At 33.2% G+C, this 22,399-nt stretch overlaps 1 long non-coding RNA gene across 1 annotated transcript; it reads right to left on the reverse strand.

Annotated features, from left to right (window-relative positions):
- Positions 1-563: 563 nt before the first annotated feature.
- LOC120151978 lies at positions 564-21,445 on the reverse strand. Its single transcript, XR_005518653.1, has 5 exons — positions 21,369-21,445; positions 11,430-11,527; positions 10,773-10,975; positions 10,493-10,545; positions 564-882 (listed from the first exon to the last, which is right to left on the reverse strand). It is a non-coding gene; the product is annotated as an uncharacterized LOC120151978 (long non-coding RNA).
- Positions 21,446-22,399: the final 954 nt, after the last annotated feature.

The following is a 22,399-nucleotide window of genomic DNA, read 5'->3' on the forward strand; positions in this document are numbered from 1 at the left end:
CTTTCGGAAGGCAATGATTTCTTTGTTGTGCTGCTGGTTGTTTGGGGTTGCATCAGGGCGAGATCCTCGCACGGCTGCTCAAATGATCCTAATCAATGGATCAACTTATGGTTCAGAATCATCTACAACACCCGTCGTCGCTTTACATTTTAATTTTGGCATAATACTTTCGTAAATAAGAAAATAATAATAAAAATACGAATATACGAGTGTGTTAAAATCTAGGGTAAACTAAACATTTAGTATATATACTATTACTTTTGTTTTATTTTGACGCCATAACTTTATTTTTTTTAAATTATACCTAACATTTAATTTAAGTTTTAATTTGATGCATCGTCATTAAAAATTAACAAAACCGTTGACGTTACATTTTTTTTAATGATGACGTTACATTATCTTATGGTAATATTTCCACGTCATCTTTAAGTTTTTAACGATACCAAAATAAAATCTAAACTAAACATTAGATATAATTTTAAAACAAAATAAAATTAGATACCAAAACAGAACAAAATAATAGTTTATGTACTAAACGTATAGTTTACCCTAAAATCTATATAATACGAATTATTAATCTGTCAAAACTTATATAATTTTATAATCGGTTATAATAATAATATATATATATATGAACATAACATTGATGCATGAATTGCCATGTCTTGACCTCTTTCCTAAACGAGAATAAGCAAATAAAAAGAAAAGAAAAGAAGAAACACCAATGGTTTCTTATGATATATGAATCACCTGTCAGTCCCCTTTATTCTACTGAAAATGTTATAATCAGCAACATCCAGGCATCTTTCTTTCAGATCTAATACCAATGATTCACCATGTCGAGAACGGTTTCCGGATCTTCTATGATTTGACCTCATCATCCTGCAAAACTCATGTCAAGGGTAAGTAGGAGCTTCGCACATATCGACGCATCGATGTCGGAATTGGTTTAAACGGAACTGAAACACAAGGAAGCCGATATGTACAAGCATAAACCATTAAAAGCATTTATTTGAAAGATTGCAAAGCTTATAGCGAAAGTTTGTTGGAGTTTTGAGCATATCGACACATCAAAACCGGAATTAGTTCGAACAAAACTTTAAAGCAAGGAAGCCAAATACGTGCTGCTTTATGCATGCATCCAAGAGGACACTGATAAACCATAACTAGCATACATAATCCCTTACAAAAGGTGAAATCATAAATTCGGGTCATATTCATCTAAGAAGCCTGCATTACATATATATGTATATATATTGTTTACTTATTTATCACTTTCAAATGGTAAAATGATTCTGTTTAAATTGATAACGGGAAGCCATCAAACCAATAAGCTATAACAATGCAGAAATCACATTGCATTGTGTTGGATATGAAGTCACTTATGTAACCCCCTCAGACCGATGCGGATAACCCGATCCGATCTGGAGTGTCACATTAGGGCCACCGGAGCGACCCACTGTAAAAATAGCAGGAAATTTAAAACTTTTCTTAAAACATGTAAAATCATAAATGATTTATTATTATTCAGAAATAAAATATGTTTTTCAAACTCAAATATAAAACAAAATACAATCCACATGCCCCCTAATCACATGTACCATACTCTGCAAGCAACGCCGGAAGAACTCCCTTACTGATGTTGATAGATGTACTCGTACAATTCTTTTAACCTGCAATGGTGAGTAATAGAGTGAGCTTCGGAAAGCTCAGTAATACAGAACTACCAGATGATGCTACATGTCATGTAGATAAATGGGAAGCCATAATTTCCTTATTGAATCAAACTTATACCAATTGCGGAATAATCTGGGGTTCCATTAGTAGTTCATCGGGTAGAAGCCATGAATCTCAGTTCATAAAAACCTTTCATACTATCACGTTTTCATGAGGTCGAATATGATGTCTAGTGTGTTCCATCAGTACGATAAAATCATAATAGGTACACTAATCAAATGATAGTTCAGTAAAATCCCATAAACCATACTGTAGTGGAGCTTTTTAAACTCGTATTTTAAAACCATCTGACAAAGAGTTAACCTAAGGGAACATCTTAGGGCCTGAGAGCCTACCCAAGATAGATTTCGGGGTCGTAGGGCCTACCTAAGAACATATCTTAGGGCCGCAGGGCCTACCCGAGAATGATCTCAGGGCCGCAGAGCCTACCTAAGAGTCACATTAGGTCCATAAAAATTTTCCAGCTTGATCAGAGCTGTACTTTACAAATATGTATCTCCAAGATACAGTTTATACAATGATACAAATCCATAAGCCATCACCGTTAAGTCGGTGCATCCATAAAACAGTAACCATAGATTTCAGTGTACCACATGTTAAAATAATAAAACAAATTTTCAAAATATAAGGAACACACTAAAGAATCCAATTATTTTTCAGATGCATTTTGTAGCTATCAATATGGATAACATGAACTTGTGCAATTTGATCGGATCCCAATAATAAGATCTTATTGAAGATAATCGATTTCTAACTGATCTAATCAGACATTTCAGATTGATACTCTTAGAATTCCACTAAGTTTCTATATGCATCAAGAAAACGTTCAGGAACCTTTATACATAATAATTCTAAATTCAAATTTACTGCGAGTGATTCCATTACCCAAACAATCAGGGGTATCAAGAATATACTTTGAATTCATAAGATTTCAGCCCAATTGAACCAAATGAGGGTATTCAGAATCTTTTCCATATGCGTTACTTGTGTTTTCAAACATGACCGAAGTGATTTTAGATGAAAATATAGAATCGAAGATTCAAGTCATTTACAATCTATGACTATCGATCGTATTATCAAACAACTCGAGTTACACAACTCCCAAACTGATGCATGTCAACAAGTCAATTCATTATCCTTCCATTGTATTCACTCTTTAATACCATAATGTAGATCCATAGATCATCCCCATAATCATCATTGAATAGATCTTCCAACGGTCTTTATTTCATTTCCACGTTTCAACGATATCATGAAATACATACGTACTTGATTCATGGTACAACCCATAAGGACAATTCATCATGTAAGTTCAACAGTGTTTCCAAACTCATCCAATCACCTATTTAATCTTCAGTCATTGAGGTTACTTAGTTCGTTTAGTAAGCAAGTCTATCCCGGTTACTTTAGAGTTTTCTAGAATAATTCAGACGTTTCTGAATTTCAAATACATGTTGTACTTCTTTTCAGTTCAATTTAGTCATATAATAAAGTCATTCTGGTATTCATGGTTGATTTGTCCCACGAATATCCACTTCTTTGTACCGAATGAGTTCTAGAGTTGATCTGAGCAAAGTACTTCCATAATTCTCATCTATCTAGACTTGAGAAGACGAACACACATTCAAGTGATATCTATGCCATTCAGGTATATATATAGCATTAGGGTTGATCAACTCACTTAAGTTGTGTTCCATAACTTTTAGGGGTAGTACAACACCTATGTTTATTTGGATTTCTTATTTAATCCAAAACATTTACATAGTCTTATCAATAAGGGCATTTTAGTCATTTTGGTGATCAATGTTTTTTTTCTATTCATTTCAAAGCTTGATTATATTCATTCATTCCTGAGCTTGGTGACATTCTTGAGTCATTTTCATTCCAAGGGTATTTTGGTCATTTTTATATATCCAATGTATTTCAATCATTTCATTCGGTTCGATCTTATTATTTAATTTAATCTTATCACTTCAGTCATTTCAAACAATTCTGACCAAAAAGCACCCTCTATAAACCATTCTTCAAGTATTTACTCAATTCGATAATTTCTAGGTTAAATGTCTTTTCAAATGTTACTAAAAAATTTTCAAAAATTTTCCATACAAAGGTAGGATCTCAACAATCAAATATGTAATTTATCGGTTTAAAAACAAATTCTCAGGTTACTATCTCATTTAGAGTCAACTTGGACTATTTTCACTACTCAAGGGCATTTTTATAATTTCGCACTCAGATACTTTTGGTATTAACTCTTAACGAAAATAAATATAGTTTAGAGATCCTATGCTTAATTGATTACCTGAACATTCTCGGATCTTGAAATGATTACTTAACAAACTTCTAATATCTTGCATAAACCCTCTTGGGGTTAAAAACCGATTATCCAAATTTTCCAACATAACTAGCATTTCTTATGCACATTTGTAGTTTTATCAGATCAATATGTCTTTTCAGAATTATTAATCAACTTCCAGGGATAATTCTTGTCATCCTACAACATAAGGGTATTTTTGTAATTTTACCCTACCAGAGTATTCTCATAATTTCCCATCCAAGTACCTTTAACATTTAACCTTTGATGATATAAAATATAAGTTATAAATCCATGACTGATTTCTTTATCACTAATCTCAAACTTGTAATTTAATTCTAACAATTCCTCAATCTCTTATATCAGTCATTCGATCCGTATTCAGTTACAGAATTTCCACCACATTCATATCGAGTGTATAAATCATTCAACTCCACTAAAGTGACCAACATGATCTTATTCATGCATTTACCAATATCAACATATTTAATAAAGCATAAAGAGGTAGTAAATTATTACCTAGATTTTCCGTGTCATATCGATCGACCAGTTAAATTCCATTTGAATGCCCTCGATCTTTAATTTAACTTCCAATATTTTCCTCACGATCCAGGCCATCAAAAATTATTAACTCGTATCCAAATAATTTCCATCGCCATAAAAATAACTTATTAGAATCTAAATAATAATTTGTAAACCCAATTTGCATAAGTAAAAACTTGAAGAGTCAGTAATATTTAATTACTAACATCATGGACTAAATTGATCTTATTTAAACCATTATTCCATAATCATAATAATATTGAAGCTAAAAGACAAGGTAAAGTTTTTACCTAACTTGGATAATCATCTTGTAATTCACCCCTTTTTGCATTTTATCAACTAAAACCACGTGATTTGATCCTTCTTCACTTCAAATTTTCTTTTTTTTTTTTCATTTTCTGTAGCCGTCTCCACCGAATCTTTGTAGATGACCAAAGAAATTTCACCGGTCGGTAGTCGAACCCGACGACTAACACATCGGGTCTTCGTCTACGACCATCGTTCGAAAACAAAATTAATATCATCAAACGAATTCCAGCAAATGCAAGCGAGAAACGATATAAGGTCCAGTTGGGTACTGTTCAAGCTCCACCTTTGGGTTGAGAATTTCAGTTGTTGTTTGCTTTAGTAGAATTGAAAGATGATGAGGCCATTGGCAAGCCTGGTTACGAAAAGAGGAAGATAAACTCTGTTTTCCATATCTCTTCCCCTGCCTTTGCTTTCAATGATCGGTGCAGATTACACAAAGGGACCCTCTGGATTGGATCATTTGTTAATTATTGCTAGAGATTTGGATGTATTCATATGGTCTTCTTGTATCCTGATTTACAAATGAATATTATAAAAAAATCTCATCAATTTATGGTTCCAAACATTTTGAATAAAATAATATGGTTAACATCAATCAACTATGGATAGAACTCACGTGAATTCTAGAATGTTTTACACCCCATATTAAATAAAAAACTTATCCCACCAATTGAGGTGTGACAATTCTCCCCTCCTTAAAAGAATTTCGTCCTCGAAATTCATTCATGTCACATAATTGCATAAATGAAACTTCCATTAATTCTTCCATATCTTCAAGTAGCTTTTACAAAAGTGCAGATCATCTACTAATCCTTAACCCGTTGAGTATACTTTCTTATCAGAACTTTTCCTCATTTCAAAAAAAGAATCCGAACGAAAATTTCCTTCAGTAATCAATTCTGTATTTGTCATGAGAATAGGCTCATAGAGCAGTAGCATACCCCAATTTCATTTCTAGATTTGGATCGGAATTTCTCAGATAAGTAACTCTCACAAGTCTCGTGAGGTACTTTACAGAACTGAGATAGACGTTACTGATATTCCTTTATGTAAAGGTAGAGCCTTAATGGATAAAAACTTAGGTTTGCTCGTTACAGAGAGGGATTCAACCTTGGAATTCTGGCTCAGAGAAGTACGACTATAGTTTAGGGCATGTACTGATCAGACACCTTTTGACATTCGACCGGCCGGTCTATCTTGAAAAATTTTGACTCAAACCATAGCTCTGATACCACTAAATGTAACCCCCTCAAACCGATGCGGATAACTCGATCCGATCTGGAGTGTCACATTAGGGCCACCAGAGCGACTCACTGTAAAAATAGCAAAAAATTTAAAACTTTTCTTAAAACACGTAAAATCATAAATGATTTATTATTATTCAGAAATAAAATAGGTTTTTCAAACTCAAATATAAAACAAAATACAATCCACATGCCCCCTAATCACATGTACCATACTCTGCAAGCAACGTCGGAAGAACTCCCTTACTGATGTTGATAGTTGTACTTGTACAATTCTTTTAACCTGCAATGGTGAGTAATAGAGTGAGCTTCGGAAAACTCAGTAATACAGAACTACCAAATGATGATGCATGTCATGTAGATAAATGGGAAGCCATAATTTCCTTATTGAATCAAACGTATACCAATTGCGGAATAATCTGGGGTTCCATTAGTAGTTCATCGGGTAGAAGCCATGAATCTCAGTTCATAAAAACCTTTCATACTATCACGTTTTCATGAGGTCGAATAGGATGTCTAATGTGTTCCATTAGTACGATAAAATCATAATAGGTACACTAATCAAATGATAGTTCAATAAAATCCCATAAACCATACTGTAGTGGAGCTTTTTAAACTCGTATTTTAAAACCATCTTACAAAGAGTTAACCTAAGGGAACATATTAGGGCCTGAGAGCCTACCCAAGATAGATTTTGGGGTCGTGGGGCTTATTTAAGAACACATCTTAGGGCCGTAAGGCCTACCCGAGAATGATCTCAGGGCCGTAGAGCTTACCTAAGAGTCACATTAGGTTCATAAAAATTTTCCAGCTTGATCAGAGCTGTACTTTACAAATCTGTATCTCCAAGATACAGTTTATACAATGATACAAATCTATAAGCCATCACCGTTAAGTCGGTTCATCCATAAAATAGTAACCATAGATTTCAGTGTACCACATGTTAAAACAATAAAACAATTTTTCAAAATATAAGGAACATACTAGAGAATCCAAATATTTTTCAGATGCATTTTGTAGTTATCAATATGGATAACATGAACTTGTGCAATTTGATCGGATCCCAATAATAAGATCTTATTGAAGAGAATTGATTTCTAACCGATCTAATCAGACATTTTAGATTGATACTTTTAGAATTCCACTAAGTTTCTATATGCATCAGGAAAACGTTCAGGAACCTTTATACATAATAATTCTAAATTCAAATTTACTGCGAGTGATTCCATTACCCAAACAATCAGGGGTATCAGGAATATATACTTTGAATTCATAAGATTTCAGCCCAATTGAACCAAATGAGGTATTCAGAATCTTTTCCATCTGCGTTACTTGCGATTTCAAACATGATCGAAGTGATTTTAGATGAAAATATAGAATCGAAGATTTAAGTCATTTACAATCTATGACTATCGATCGTATTATCAAACAACTCGAGTTACACAACTCCCAAACTGATGCATATCAACAAGTCAATTCATTATCCTTCCATTGTATTCACTATTTAATACCATAATGTAGATCCATAGATCATCCCCATAATCATCACTGAATAGATCTTTCAACAGTCTTTATTTCATTTCCACGTTTCAACGATATCATATTAAATACAGCCGTACTTGATTCATGGTACAACCCATAAGGACAATTCATAATGTAAGTTCAACAGTGTTTCCAAACTCATCCAATCACCTATTTAATCTTCAGTCATTGAGGTTACTTAGTTCGTTTAGTAAGCAAGTCTATCCTGTTTACTTTAGAGTTTTCTAGAATAATTCAGACGTTTCTGAATTTCAAATACATGTTGTACTTCTTTTCAGTTCAATTTAGCCATATAATAAAGTCATTCTGGTATTCGTGGTTGATTTGTCCCACGAATATCCACTTCTTTGTACCGAATGAGTTCTAGAGTTGATATGAGCAAAATACTTCCAGAATTATCATCTATCCAAACTTGAGAAGATGAACACACATTCAAGTGATATCTATGCCATTTAGGTATATACATAGCATTAGGGTTGATCAACTCACTTAAGTTGTGTTCCATAAATTTTAGGGGTAGTACAACACATATGTTTATTTGGATTTCTTATTTAATCCAAAACATTTACATAGTCTTGTCAATAATGGCATTTTAGTCATTTTGATGATCAATGTTTTTTTTTCTATTCATTTCAAAGCTTGATTATATTCATTCATTCCTAAGCTTGGTGACATTCTTGAGTCATTTTCATTCTAGGGGTATTTTGGTCATTTTATATATATCCAATGTATTTCAATCATTTCATTCGGTTCGATCTTATTATTTAATTTAATATTATCACTTACTTCAGTCATTTCAAACAATTATGACCAAAAAGCACCCTCTATAAACCATTCTTCAGGTATTTACTCAATTCGATCATTCTTCAGGTATTTACTCAATTCGACAATTTCCAGGTTAAATGTCTTTTCAAATGTTACTAACAAATTTTCAGAAATTTTCCATACAAAGGTAGGATCTCAACAATCAAATCAGTAATTTATCGGTTTAAAAACAAATTCTCAGGTTACTCTCTCATTCAGCGTCAACTTGGACTATTTTCACTACTCAAGGGCATTTTCATAATTTCGCACTCAGAACTTTTGGTATTAACTCTTAACGAAAATAAATATAGTTTAGAGATCCTATGCTTAATTGATTACCCGAACATTCTCGGATCTTGAAATGATTCATTAACAAACTTCTAATATCTTGCATAAACCCTCTTGGGGTTAAAAACCGATTGTTCAAATTTTCCAACATAACTAGCATTTCCTATGCACATTTGTAGTTTTATCAGATCAATATGTCTTTTCAGAATTATTAATCAACTTCCAGGGATACTTTTTGTCATCCTACAACATAAGGGTATTTTTGTAATTTTACCCTACCAGAGTATTCTCATAATTTCTCATCCAAGTACCTTTAACATTTAACCTTTGATGATATAAAATATAAGTTATAATTCTATGACTGATTTCTTTATCACTAATCACAAACTTGTAATTTAATTCTAACAATTCCTCAATCTCTTATATCAATCATTCGATCCGTATTCAGTTACAGAATTTCCACCACATTCATATCGAGTATATAAATCATTCAACTCCACTAAAGTGACCAACATTATCTTATTCATGCATTTACCAATATCAACATATTTCATAAAGCATAAAGAGGTAGTAAAGTATTACCTAGATTTTCCGTGCCATATCGATCGACCACTTAAATTCCATTTGAACGCCATCAATCTTTAATTTAACTTCCAATATTTTCCTTACGATCCAGGCCATCAAAAATTATTAACTCGTATCCAAATAATTTTCCTCGCCATAAAAATAACTTATTAGAATCTAAATAATAATTTGGAAACCCAATTTGCATAAGTAAAAACTTGAAGAGTCAGTAATATTTAATTACTAACATCATGGACTAAATTGATCTTATTTAAACCATTATTCCATAATCATAATAATATTGAAGCTAAAAGACAAGGTAAAGTTTTTACCTAACTTGGATAACTCATCTTGTAATTCACCCCTTTTTTCATTTTTATCAACTAAAACCCACGTTATTTGCTCCTTCACTTCAATTTTTTTTTTTTTTTCATTTTCTGTAGCCATCTCCACCGAATCTTTGTAGATGACCAAAGAAATTTTACCGGCCGGTAGTCGAACCCGGTGACTAACACATCGCGTCGTCGTCTACGACCATCATTCGAAAACAAAATACACCATCGAAATCACCTTGTATTAATATCATCAAACGAATTCTCAGCAGTGTAATGCAAGCGAGAAACAATATGAGGTCCAGTTGGGTATTGTTCGAGCTCCACCTTTGGGTTTGAGAATTGTTGAAGATCGCCCAAGAGACTTTCTAGTTGTTTGAGCTTCATTTGGTTTTGCTTTAGTAGAATCGAAAGATGATGAGGCCATTGGCAAGCCTGGTTGCGAAAAGAGGAAGATAAACTCTGTTTTCCATATCTCTTCCCCTGCCTTTGCTTTCAATGATCGGTGCAGATTACACAAAGGGACCCTCTGGATTGGATCATTTGTTAATTATTGCTAGAGCTTTGGATGTATTCATATGATCTTCTTGTATCCTGATTTACAAAATGAATATTATAAAAAAATCTCATCAATTTGTGGTTCCAAACACTTTGAATAAAATAATATGGTTAACATTAATCAATTATGGATAGAATTCACGTGAATTCTAGAATGCTTTACACCCCACGTTGAATAAAAAACTCCACTCTATCACAAGCAATCAGGAAGAGATACGAAACAACAAGATCAAGTTCATAAACGGAACTGTGCTTACCGAACTGTCAGCCATTTTACCAAAAGCATCATCAAAGCCCTCATCTTCATCCTCTGAAGCGCCAAACAGATGATTAGCACGTTTAATCAAAAGCAATTCACATACAAAAAAATGATCAGGAAGTGTTGTTTTTCATTTGCAGCGATTTTTAGGTATATCAACGATCTTTTCAGTAAAAACAGTTATGCAAGACTCTAATACGGGAAAAACATAAGGGCAATTGACAAACCAACTTAATGTTTCAAGAAAGAGAAAGGAACAAAGAAAGAACAATCCGTACCAGGGCCTTCATCACTGTCACCACCCAGAAGAAACACATCCAGGTCTTGCTCAGAAACTGAGGTCGAACTTTTACCGTGCTGCTTTGTTCCCTTTGCCTGTGGTTCAGATGTCATTTCAATGTTTAAAGATTCCTTCACTTTTTTATCGACAACTTTTTCTTAAGCTTTTCGCTCAACCTCTTCCATATACTGCTTCTCGTACCTATACGGAATCATATGTTCTTTGAGTTTACTGTAACAAAACAATGTTGAGTAGAACATAAGCAAATGCACATTACATTAGGGAAATCTCTAAAATGTACTACCTTCAGATCCAGATGACATGTAGAATTACAAAAATAATTACCTCTGGCAAACGTGTGTTTTAATGAACTTGAAGAGTCAATCGAAAAGAAATCAATAATACTATTAAAAAACTACGTTTTGAAGGCCAAACTTTTCTTTGCAGGAATCATAAAGTTGAAACTTCTTATTTTAGGTTAGAAAGTTTTATGAATTCTTAAAACACATCAAATAAAGGAGAAGTGCATGGAAGCAATCATATTCTGAACTACCTACATTTTGGTAGAAGCTCATTTTAAACAAATTTGAGACAGAAGTGTGTAAATTCGGTAAAAGAAAAAATCGAGACTTAACATGCAAAGACAGATACTTACAGTGCAATATGACTGTTTACCAGTATAAAGTATATCCTCCAGAATTTCCTCTCTCTCATAACACGCGGGCACAACTCGAATCTTAACTTTGATATTTCCTGGAACAATGAGTTGATGTGAATATGCTCATGCGTTTATGATTATGCTTACCAAACTAATGATACAAAGTTTAACTTCATAGTTTATACAAAATAATTACACACTAGACTGGTCATTTTTCCCATGAAGACTTCGGATAGAAATTCTGTTTAAAATCAACGTAAAAAGATAGCATCCCAGTATACTACATGCAATTCAAATATAACTGAATGTTTTAATCCAAACAAAAGACCAAATATCCAAAAAAAGATGGAAACAGAAGATCATATAATCTTTCAGTAATCAAGTTCAACGTAAACCACTTTAAATATGGATCACTGAAAAAAATAACAGTGAATTTTTTTCATTTTTAACTAGATGCAAGAGGACTGAGTTTTCTAATCTTATTATTGGATGGTACTTTTCAATATCTCGCAGGCTCTTTTCTCAACGATTCTAGAATTTTGTAACTACCATTCTTCTATTATTATATTTCATAAAATTGGAAGATATGTATGGGGCAATTTAGAAACTTTTTGGGTTCATTGGATCACACAAAACTAAATAGATAAACACAACTGAGTGGAAGAAAAGTAATGCAAGTGCAATTGTATGCAGTTTTTGTAGTTCTTGAAGATAGTATTTTCGAAGTTATTTGCATATGGATTCACTTAATATTTTAATCATTCGAAGTATAATTTACAATCTTAGAGCCTTTAAAATGAATTTACGTACATACTAAATGAATAGGACAGCCTGTTTACTCATAAAGATCAGAAATGTGTTAGGAATTAAGCATGTCGTAAACATATATGTACCTTATGTAACATCCCAAAATACGGGTTAGTAATTAACTTATAAAACTTCAGAGTTTGGTGACCGAAGTAGGATATTTGAATAGTTTAATGATTTGTTCAGAAATATTTCCTGAAAGTTATTAGTAATTATCAAAAGAATCAAAGGGTAAAATGGTCATTTAGCATGAAAGATATTTTTCTCCAATAATATGAATAAATCACGTGGAGGTGGGGGAAAAAGTTATCTGAAAACTCTTTCTTCTTCCTTTCTTCTTCTCCCAACCGTGGAAGCTAGGCAAAGGTAAGTGTTTTCTGAGTTGTTGATTATTTGTTAAATTAAAGGTTAGGTTTTGATCGTTAGATGATAATTAAGCTTAAGGAAAACTTAAGTTGTCTTATAATCAAAAGATGAAGAAGTTATAAGAGATTTAAGAAAACGAGTTTTTATATGAAATCATGGAAAAGAGTTGATAAGTTGAATTTGAAGTTAAATTTGACTTGTTATCATGATAATTAAGGAATATGAAGTGTTAGAATTGTATTTAGAACATATTGAAATTTGAGTATGATTCTTGAATTACATATGAGGGATAGAATTTTTAAGTTATAGATGATTTTCATGGATATAAGTTGGTTTAAGTAATGGTAGTTGAGTTTAATGATATGATAGGGGTTTAAAATAGAAGAATTAAGTGAAGAATTGATGATTTTCGGGCTTAAAGTACAATTTCTAGGCAGATGGAACCGATACCTATGAAGGGGGAATCGATTCCCCTTCTTGAACGAAAAATTTCTAGTATGTTCAGGGGGTATCGATTCCCCCTAAAGGAAAAATGAAATTTGGTTCAATAATCTGGCTTAAGTTGTTAACATCAAGGTTAAGGTTTAGGCTACTGATAGTTGTTTTGAAATGTTATATTTATGTAGATATTAAGCCTAAACAAGTTCTGGAATAATCAAAGGATTAAAATTGATTCAAATCAAACAAGGCTAAGGTGAGTGCAATTTTAAATGTACTTATATTATTGAACGAACATTGGCTTGCGATGAGTCAGTGATGGAGTTACTATGGTAAGAAGTGACTCCTAAAATGTTATTTGATTGGTGATTCTTATATGTGCATGAATACATGAAATGAGTATAGGTTATTATATATGTTACATAATATGCATATGTGATATATGTTATGAGACATGACCAATGTGAAATGAGATAAGCTATATGACTATATGAAATTATATATGAATATGTAATACGTGATACATGTGATATGATATGAAATGACATATGAATATGTAATACGTGATACATGTGATATGATATGAAATACATGGTTACACATACATGTGGTATGTGATAGAAGAGAAAGAACAAGTGATGAGAAATGTATTCATAATAAATGCTCATAGTATATGATACGAGAGTTATAGGTATAGTTGGCATGCCAAGAGTCGAGGGTTACATATGTCCTATAAGACATATGATAGGTCCTACGGGACACAGATTACATCCTTCGGGATGACAGGTCCTTCGGGACACAGATGACATCCTTCGGGATGATAGGTCCTTCGGGACATTTGTACGAGTTGTGGTGACAGCATATGTGTGCACAACCTCAGTGTCCTCGCATACCTTTATTCTCAATAATATACATGGGGCAATACAATTGCAAGATAAATTAAAGTGAAAGTGATACAAGAAGGTAAGTTTCACATGTGCATGACATGATTTATATATATGTCATATTGAAATATATACATGCATATTGAAATGTTATGATTAAATGGTAAGAATGCATATTCATGAAATTATTGTTACATGTTTATTTATTGCCTCACTAAGTCTATGACTTAGCGTGTAAGTGATTTACACGTAGGTACCAAGAAACGAGAATAGCAAGAATAGAAGTGCCAATGACAATATTATTACTAGAAGATCAGATTAGAAGTAATCGACAAAGTATGTATTTTGGTGTGTATAGAGTGTTGGCATGTAATAAGTTGTTAATTACGAGTACTCTGATGAAGTTTGTATTTTGTGGTCATTTTTATGTAAATTAACGTATTTTGCTTTAAACAAAGTTTTAAATTTCTCTATTTTTCAAAAGAGTCAAAGTTTGAAAAGTCAATGTGACACCTCGGACTTGTATTCGGGTCGGGTACGGGTTGGGGTGTTACAGTGAATGGCATCAGAGCTAAGGTTTAGTCGATTCTTGGCATAAACTGGAGTCTAGAGTGCTTTATAAGGTATACATGCCAAAAAAATAGTGAAAACTTCTGATCTGATGGAATAGTATGTATATTGTTGTGCTAATAGAACTATATGATTGTATTTTTTATAGATGTCCGAACAAGGTAGTTCTAGAAATGAAGTGGGAGATGAAATACCCGCTGAAAGCAGTAATTCACCTGCCCTGGCCAGGCATAGTGAAGAACAGACACCCTCTGGAGTTCCTGTGAATGATCAAGATGTATTCTTTAGAACTTTAGACGCGGTATTGACGCGTTTTCAACCTCCTGTTTTCTCAACTCAAAGAATAAATATTGCGAAAGAGTTGAAAGGGCTAGGAGCTCCTGAATTCAAAGGTGAAGCCGAGGAAGATCATGTTGCTACAGACCTTTGGCTCAATGATGTGAAGATTATGTTAAATGGACTCCATTGTTCTGATTTGGAGAAGTTAGATGGAGTGGTCTCTTTGCTTCGTGGACAAGCAAGAATCTGGTGGACAAATGTTACCTTGAGGATGACCAGTGATCAAGTGACATGATCCTTGTTTTTAGAAGAGTTTAAGCACAAGTATATTGGAGATCAGTTCATAAGGCAAATGAAGCAAGAGTTTATGAGTATGAAACAGTTGAATCGCACTGTATATGAATATGAGTGTGAGTTTAATAAGTTGATTCATTTTGCTGCTAAACTGATTCCAACAGAAAAAGATACTTGTGAATGGTTTGTTGAAGGCTTGCGCCCGAGGTTGAACGAAATGTTGATCATATTGAACTTGTCCTCGTTCCAAGAGGTTGTCAATCGTGCTAAAGCTTTAGAGATAGCTTAGAATGAAAGATTTGGGGATCAGATAGCCCAACCGTTTAAAAGAACTGGGGCTTCATCAAGTTTTACACCACCTAAGAGAGGTAGAGATTCTGGTTTTCGTTCTCAGGCGAGGTCTGAATCAATGGCATCTTCCACTAGAGGATCAAATCAAATGAGAGCTAGACAAACTCAGTCAATATGGCCTAGTACTGGGAGAGCAAATCCGGGTCAAAAAAGACAATGTCAGACTTGAGGAAGATATCATAGTGGTATATGTAGAGTAAGAGTCGGAGCTTGTTTCCGATGTGGGGAAACGGGACATTTCATGAGAGATTGTCTAGTGAGGTCCGTAGAGCCTCACAGTCGGAGCGATCTGTTTCGATGTCTCAGAGAGGAAGGGGTAGAGGTAGAGGAAGAAGTCAGCCTGAATCTTCTACTCAAAAAGAGGGGCGCTCTGTTGCTCGGGTGTATAACCTCAAGACCAATGAAGAATGTGATGATCCTGAGATAATTGCATGTACCTTTCAACTGTATGATAAATGTGTTATGATATTGATTTATCCGGGGTCAACATATTCATATATTTGTAGTAAATTGGTGAGTGAACTGGGAATTCAATTAGAAGCCATTAGTAATGATGTGATAGTAACAAATCCATTAGGGCATAGTGCTCGGGTAAATAGAGTGTCATGGGTGTCCCATAAAGATTCAAGGAATCGAATTCCCTGCTAATATGATGGAATTACCCTTTGACGAATTCGAAGTGATACTGGGAATGGACTGGCTATATCGTTATTATGCTAATGTTGACTGTAGACTGAAGAGGGTAACATTAATCAGTCCTAACGGAGTGGATGTTATAGTGTTCAGTGAAGGATGAAATCCATTGGCAAATGTAATTTCAGTAATGTCGGCAAAGAAGTTACTGCTACAGGGATTTCAAGGGTTCATTGCTAATGTGCGGGATATTAGAACCGAGGAAAAAGGGATTGAAGAAATTCCTATCGTCAAAGAATTTTCTGACGTATTTCTTGCAGAGTTACCAGGTCTGCCTCCAGACAGAGAAGTGGAATTCCAAATTGAAATAATGCCAAGAACTGCATCTATTGCCACGTCACCATACAAAATGGCTCCAAAAGAGTTGCAAGAATTAAAGATTCAATTACAAGAATTGTTGGACAAAGGTTTTATTAGACCAAGTGTATCACCTTGGGGAGCTCCAGTTTTTTTTGTTAAGAAAAAGGACGGTTCAATGCGTCTCTGCATTGACTACAGACAGCTCAATAAAGTGACTATCAAGAATAAATATCCACTTCCTCGAATCGATGACTTATTTGATCAATTAAAGGGAGCTTCAATGTTCTCAAAAATCGATCTACGTTCGGGTTATCATCAATTAAAGATTTAAGAGAAAGATGTTCCAAAGACGGCGTTTGGAACAAGATATGGTCACTATGAGTTTATAGTGATGCCGTTTGGAGTTACGAATGCACCAACTGCTTTCATGGATCTAATGAACATAATTTTTCAACCCTATTTAGATCAGTTCGTGGTGGTTTTCATTGATGATATTTTAATACATTTAAAGTCAGAGGAAGAGCATAGTTCTCATTTGAGGATTGTCTTGCAGAATTTACGAGACAAGAAGCTTTATGCTAAATTCTCTAAATGTGAATTTTGGTTGAATGAAGTGACATTCCTTGGACATATAATTTTTGCAGAAGGAGTTAGAGTGGATCCTCAAAAGATTAAAGCTATTATGGAGTGGGAAGTTCCAAAGAATGTGTCAGAAGTTCGAAGTTTTCTGGGGTTTGCTGGTTATTATCGAAGGATCGTTAAAAACTTTTCGATCATAGCATTACCCCTAACTAAACTATTGAAAAAGGAAGTAAAATTTGTTGGACTCAAGAATGTCAATAGAGCTTTGAAAAGTTAAAGAAGATTCTTACAGAAGCTCCAGTGTTACTTCAACCTGAGTCTGGCAAGGATTTTGTAGTGTATAGTGATGCGTCTCATAATGGCTTGGGATGTGTGTTAATGCAAGAAGGCAAGGTGGTGGCTTATGCTTCGAGACAATTAAAGCCGCATGAGAAGAATTATCCGACACACGATCTAGTGATGGTTGTAGTAGTGTTTGCTCTTAAGATCTGGCGTCACTACTTGTATTGTGAAAAATGCTACTTGTATACATATCACAAGAGTTTAAAGTACTTGATGACCCAGAAAGAGTTGAATTTAAGACTGAGAAGATGGGTGGAATTTATCAAAGATTATGATGTTGTGATTGATTTCTATCCTGGAAAGGCAAACGTGGTAGCGGATGCCTTAAGCCGAAAGACGTTTGCAACCTTACGAGCTATGGATGCTAAACTATCATTAGGCAGAGATGGTGCGATTTGTGCGGAATTAACTATCAAACCATTATGGTTAGATCGAATTAAAGAATTTCAAGCTAAAGATGAAAAGTGTTCAATGAAGTTGCAGCAAATAAAGAATGGAGAGTGTACATATTGTGAGATGAAAACTGATGGGAACCTATATTATCAAGGGAATCTAGTGATTCCAGATGATAATGAATTAAAGAATGATTTATTAATGGAAGCTCACTGTAGTCCATTAACAATGTACCCAGGAGGAAACAAAATGTATATGGATCTCAAGAGTCGATATTGGTGGCTGGGAATGAAGAAAGACATTACAGAATTTGTATCAAAATGTTTGATTTGTCAGCAAGTTAAGGCTGAGCATCAGGTTCCGTCAGGACTGTTACAATCAATTTTAATTCCTCAATGAAAATGGGATAATGTAACAATGGATTTTGTGACGGGGTTGCCTTTAACTTCGAACAAAAGAGATTCAATATGGGTGATTGTAGACAGGTTAACTAAGTCAGCCAATTTTATTCCGGTACGAACTGATTTCTCTATAGATAAATATGCTGAGCTGTATATCAGAGAGATTATACGGTTACATGGTGTACCTGTTTCCATAGTTTCTGATTGGGATCCTAGATTCACATCACGATTTTGGAAGTCTTTACATGGAGCATTGGGCACAAGACTAAATTTTAGCACAGCGTTTCATCTTCAGACAGATGGTCAGTCTGAACGAACTATCCAAATTATGGAGGATATGTTAAGAGCTTGTGTTATCGAATTTAAGGAATCGTGGGAAAAATATTTGCCACTTGCTGAATTTGCATACAATAATAGTTATCAGTCAAGCATCAAAATGGCTCCCTATGAAGCTTTATATGGGAGAATATGTCGTACACCCTTGAATTGGTATGAACTTAAGGATCGAGAAGTTATTGGTCCTGAGTTGATTCAGGAAATGGAAGAGAAATTCCAAGTAATTCAAAATAATATGAAAGCTGCAGGTGATAGACAAAAATTATATGCTGATTTAAAAAGGAAAGAAATTGAGTTTCAAATCAGAGATAAAGTATTCTTGAAAGTGTCTCCTTGGAAGAAAGTATTGAGATTTGGACATAAAGGAAAATTGAGTCTTCGGTTTATTGAACCATATGAAATTATTAAGAGAGTGGGACCAGTGGCATATCAATTAGCTTTGCCACCTGGAATGGAGAAAATTCATAACGTCTTTCATGTCTCAATGCTTAGGAAATATCGATCCGATCCATCTCATATTGTGACTACCGAAAAGATCGAGGTTCAACCAGATTTGACTTATGAGGAAGAACCTGTTCAAATATTGGCTCACGAAGTCAAGAAATTAAGGAACAAGACTATTCTATTAGTTAAAGTGTTGTGGAGAAATCACAAGGTGGAAGAAGCGACGTGGGAACGTGAAGATGACATGAAGATTCAATATCCCCATCTCTTTGTATAATGAAAATTCGAGGATGAATTTTTTAGGGGGGGAGATTTGTAACATCCCAAAATACGGGTTAATGATTAACTTATAAAACTTCAGAGTTTGGTGACCGAAGTAGGATATTTGAATAGTTTAATGATTTGTTCAGAAATATTTCCTGAAAGTTATTAGTAATTATCAAAAGAATTAAAGGGCAAAATGGTCATTTAGCATGAAAGATATTTTTCCCCAATAATATGAATAAATCACGTGGAGTTGGGGGAAAGAGTTATCTGAAAACTCTTTCTTCTTCCTTTCTTCTTCTCCCAACCGTGGAAACTAGGCAAAGGTAAGTGTTTTCTGAGTTATTGATTATTTGTTAAATTAAATGTTAGGTTTTGATCAATAGATGATAATTAAGCTTAAGGAAAACTTAAGTTGTCTTATAATCAAAAGATGAAGAAGTTATAAGAGATTTAAGAAAACGAGTTTTTATATGAAATCATGGAAAAGAGTTGATAATTTGAATTTGAAGTTAAATTTGACTTGTTATCATGATAATTAAGGAATATGAAGTGTTAGAATTGTATTTAGAACATATTGAAATTTGAGTATGATTCTTGAATTACATATGAGGGATAAAATTTTTAAGTTATAGATGATTTTCATGGATATAAGTTGGTTTAAGTAATGGTAGTTGAGTTTAATGATATGATAGGGGTTTAAAATAGAAGAATTGATGATTTTCGGGCTTAAAGTACAATTTCTGGGCAGAGGGAACCGATACCTATGAAGGGGAATCAATTCCTCTTCTTGAACGAAAAATTTCCAGTATGTTCAGGTGGTATCGATTCCCCCTAAAGGAAAAATGAAATTTGGTTCAATAATCTGGCTTAAGTTGTTAACATCAAGGTTAAGGTTTAGGCTTATGATAGTTGTTTTGAAATGTTATATTTATGTAGATATTGAGCCTAAACAAGTTCTGGAATAATCAAATGATTAAAATTGATTCAAATCAAACAAGGCTAAGGTGAGTGCAATTTTACTTATATTATTGAATGAACATTGGCTTGCGATGAGTCAGTGATGAAGTTACTATGGTAAGAAGTGACTCCTAAAAATGTTATTTGATTGGTGATTCTTATATGTGCATGAATACATGAAATGAGTATAGGTTATTTATATATGTTACATAATATGCATATGTGATATATGTTATGAGACATGACCAATGTGAAATGAGATAAGCTATGTGACTATATGAAATGATATATGAATATGCAATACGTGATACATGTGATATGATATGATATGAAATGACATATGAATATGTAATACGTGATACATGTGATATGATATGAAATACATGGTTACACATACATGTGGTATGTGATAGAAGAGAAAGAACAAGTGATGAGAAATGTATTCATAATAAATGCCCATAGTATATGATACAAGAGTTATAGGTATAGTTGGCATGCCAAGAGTCGAGGGTTACATATGTCCTATAAGACATATGATAGGTCCTACGGGACACAGATTACATCCTTCGGGGTGACAGGTCATTCGGGACACAGATGACATCCTTCGGGATGATAGGTCATTCGGGACATTTGTACGAGCTGTGGTGACAACATATGTGTGCACAACCTCAGTGTACTCGCATACCTCTATTCTCAATAATATACATGGGCAATATAATTGCAAGATAAATTAAAGTGAAAGTGATACAAGAAGGTAAGTTTCACATGTGCATGACATGATTTATATATATATGTCATGTTGAAATATATACATGCATATTGAAATGTTATGATTAAATGGTAAGAATGCATATTCATGAAATTATTGTTACATGTTTATTTATTGCCTCACTAAGTCTATGACTTAGCGTGTAAGTGATTTACACGTAGGTACCAAGAAACGAGAATAACAAGAATAGAAGTGGCAATGACAATATTATTACTAGAAGATCAGATCAGAAGTAATCGACAAAGTATGTATTTTGGTGTGTATAGAGTGTTGGCATGTAATAAGTCGTTAATTACGAGTACTCTGATGGAGTTTGTATTTTGTGGTCATTTTTATGTAAATTAACGTATTTTGCTTTAAACAAATTTTAAATTTCTCTATTTTTCAAAAGAGTCAAAGTTTGAAAAGTCAATGTGACACCTCGGACTTGTATTCGGATCGTGTACGGGTTGGGGTGTTACACCTTAACTGTTGAAAGTACAAGCTTGGCGTGTTTTTCTTGCCACTCTGTAAGATCCTTCCTTACATTTGAGACTGGGGTGTCGTAACCGGTTTTCGTCTGGGCACAAAATATTATACTTGGCGGGGAAATTGATGTGAATAAATAGTTTTGAAAATAATTTGGGAGTCGCCATCGGCCTTTTGGATCAGGTAGGTCGAATACCTAAAAATTATTTTCTTTAAAAGAGTTTTAAGAAAACATCAATTAAAAAATGAACTGATCTGCGTTTATAACCAAAAATTCGTTCTTTTTAATAATAAAAAAGGATTCGTGGTCGGTTACGTTTAGGGAAGGATTAACACCCCTACAACGCCCAAAATTGGTACTTTTTAATTATAAATTGTCTCTATTATTAAAATTTTAAAAATTCAAGAATATATTTAATTTATAATCCTATTATTTCAAAATTATATAAAAAATATTTATTTATTTAAAAATATCAGAAAAGAACTTCTAGGTGTCTTAAGACAGCTCTTTTCTTTGATATTGATAAATATTAATTTAAATAATATTGTTTAATTTTAAAATACCAGAATAGGACATCCAGTTGTATTAAGACTGTCCTTTTCTTCGATATTAAAAATAAATATTAAAAATTTAATTACTATTTATTATATATATATTTATGAATACATAAAAATATTTAAAAATATAAACAAGTAAAATTAAAACAATAAAAATACAACTAGAACGATATATTTAAAATCATTAAAATAAATGAAAACATTTAAAATAAATGACTAAATTATAGTAAAAATAAAATTAAAAACCTAATTCATAATTAATCAAAATATTAGGGTTTAAACATGCTATTTCTTTATTTTATTTATTTAGTGACTAAAATAAAATTATCTAAAATTCGGATATTATAATAAAATAAATTAAAAATATAAACTAGGGATTAAAATATTATTTATTAAAATTAAGGGATTAATTCTGTTATTTATCCTAAATATATTATTTTAATAAAAAGGACTAAAATAAATAAACTT

The sequence above is a fragment of the Hibiscus syriacus genome, unplaced genomic scaffold, assembly GCF_006381635.1.
Source record: "Hibiscus syriacus cultivar Baekdansim isolate YM2019G1 unplaced genomic scaffold, ASM638163v2 tig00111073_pilon, whole genome shotgun sequence".
NCBI lineage: Eukaryota > Viridiplantae > Streptophyta > Magnoliopsida > Malvales > Malvaceae > Hibiscus > Hibiscus syriacus.